General features: G+C 36.4%; 1 protein-coding gene across 4 annotated transcripts in view; it reads left to right on the top strand.

The window, feature by feature from the left end:
- The window catches only part of LOC128250143 (uncharacterized), a 29,296-nt gene that overhangs the window by 1,754 nt on the left and 25,042 nt on the right, over positions 1-2,500 (top strand). For 2 of the 4 annotated variants that reach the window (XM_052974872.2, XM_089337746.1), the window contains exon 1: positions 1-758. This exon is cut by the window's left edge. The exons of the other annotated variants lie outside the window; for them this stretch is intronic. The gene's annotated coding sequence lies outside the window, so the exon portion shown is untranslated. The remainder of the gene's footprint in view (positions 759-2,500) is intronic. 4 annotated transcript variants of the gene reach the window in all.

Genomic DNA, 2,500 nt, shown 5'->3' with positions numbered 1-2,500 from the left:
GAAACTTGTGCCTGGTTTAATACGTTAGAAGCTGCTAGTGACTGAGTATTATAAATTGTTTCATTACTCCATGTATTTATACATGTTGCATAAACCATGAACGCCATATTCTTTAATATATCGAAGCCTTTGCATCTAAAAAAATAAAAAACGCCAAACGTATATTCGTTTGTGGAGACACGGTGACAAAAGTAACTCACAATCTCTGCAGGAGGAAATTTAAAAAGATAGAGGAAGACACAGATATATAGGCATCAACTGAATGGAATGAAGAAACTGACCGACTAAAGTAAAATGTGAAGAATTTTGAAACTTTGAAGAATTACCTGAAAGCAAATTTGAAAAGAGATTTCAAAAAGAAACATTAAACTTAATAATAAAGCGGAAATAAATGAAACGACACGCATAAAAGGACCAACGGATAGTTTTTAACATTTGTGGTCATTGAAAAAGAATGTGTACTTTTTTTCTTAAAAGACAAAAAGAAGTACATTGAAACTATTATTTAGGAACGAAAGAAGAAAATATATTAATTTAAAACAGATAAAGTAAGAGAAAGAAAGAGAGACAGAGAGTGTGTGGTGTGTGGTGTGTGTGTGTGTGTGTGGTGTGTGTGTTTTTTAAGGGGAAAGAAGAAAGAAAGCAACGTATGGTGAAGAATTTAACTTTTTGACATTAAAAGGTTATTAAAAAAAGACACAAATAATAACACGAAATTAATCAAAGGCGGACGATAGATTGGAAAATGAAGAGAACCGGTAAGTTAGATCGTCTGTTTCTCTTTTTTTTAATTAAAATCGCATATTCATGACATCTCATTCACAATTTCTTTTTTGTATTCACACGAAGTAAAAAAATAAATAAAGAGTTTTTCTGAATAAAAGAAAAAGTCTGTATTTGAAATGTATTTGAAGGGAAAACTTAGCAGGGATTAATCGATGTTTCCATTCTTTTTTCTTTTCTTTTTATTTCATTTGTCCTGTTGTATTTTTTAAGGTGTGTGTGTTTTGGGATTCCTTTGTGTCAATATTTCTAATGATAACGTCTGTTAAGTCACTCTCTATTTCCATGTTTTGTCACTCTTTTCTTTCTTTTTTTTCCTTTTTCTATTTCCCCCCTCAGGGCTTCTTTTTAACTTTCTCTGTTGTTTTTAGAAGCGAAGTCGTTATAGTGACAAGTAACACGGACAACCAGGCAATTTGTTGAGTTCAGCTACATCGAATTAGTTCATTACAGCAATCTTAGCTGGGTCTCTACAGTATATTTCGACTATGTGACCGTATTAGCGATATCAGCTGGCTTTCTGCAGTTTATTTCGGACTATGTGACGCAAATGTCGCTATTAACTTCTTTCTACTCTCTATCCAGACTATGTGATCGAACTAGCAATGTTAGAGAGTACCGTAGAGTATATGATCAAACTAGTGATGTTAGGTAGGACCGTAGAGACTATTCGGACGATGTCTGCTGAGACCCGAGACTGTGACATCCTATACTCCATTTGTTTGGTATGTCCTAACTATCGGCGTTATCTTGCAGAAGGGATGTCTACAGTCCATTCTGAGAATGTTTAAACAAATGATGTTAGTTTGGTTGTTATATTCTAAACTGACCAGGACTGTACTCCAACCATTGTGTATTTGGCAATTTTGTTTGACCGTCATCGAATGTCGAAGGAATATTGTTGTTTGTGTTAAGGCGGTGAACTGGCAGAATTGTTAGCATGACAGGCAAAATGGTTTGCAGCACTACGTCTGTCTTCGTGTTCTGAGTTCAAGTTCCGCCGAGGCCGACTTTGCCTTTCATCCTTTCGGAGTCGATAAAATAAGTACCAGTTGAGCACCGAGGTCGGTGTAATCGACTTACCCTTCTCCCGAACTTGCTGGCCTTGTGCCAAAATTTGAAACCGATATTAATAGTATGAAAGGCAGTGAGCTGGCAGAGTCGTTAGCAGGCCGGGCAAAATGCTTAGCGGCATTTCGTCCGTCTTTACGTTCTGAGTTCAAATTCTGCCTAGGTCGACTTTACCTTTCATCCTTTCATCCTTTCGAAGTCCATAAAATAAGTGCCAGTTAAGCACTGGGGTTGATGTAATCGACCAGCACCCTCTCCCAAACTTGATGACCTTGTGCCAAAATTTGAAACCGATTTTATAATTGGTCTTAAAATGAGTCCAATCCGCCGGTGACGCCCCAACTCATACCACTACTAAATCACCTGATCTAAATGCCACTGATCCGTACATGTGCAATACAAGTTAGAGCAAGTATTGTGTCATTAAGTGCAACAAAAGAAATCAGTCTTTAACTCTTTTACTTTTTCACTGGTTTAAGTCACTGGACAGTTTCCATGCATAAATGTGGAATAGTCACTGCAATGAACTGTGGTTCTTTAAAGCTGCTTGTCCGACATTCTTTGTAATTTTCAAACGCAACCGATCATTTTACGTTCAATTTCAATACATACATATTTACTTAAACACGCACACATACATTATATA

Source organism: Octopus bimaculoides, chromosome 19, assembly GCF_046866305.1.
Source record: "Octopus bimaculoides isolate indiv1 chromosome 19, ASM4686630v1, whole genome shotgun sequence".
NCBI classification, from domain to species: domain Eukaryota; kingdom Metazoa; phylum Mollusca; class Cephalopoda; order Octopoda; family Octopodidae; genus Octopus; species Octopus bimaculoides.
This window is presented reverse-complemented; position numbering and strand designations above follow the sequence as displayed.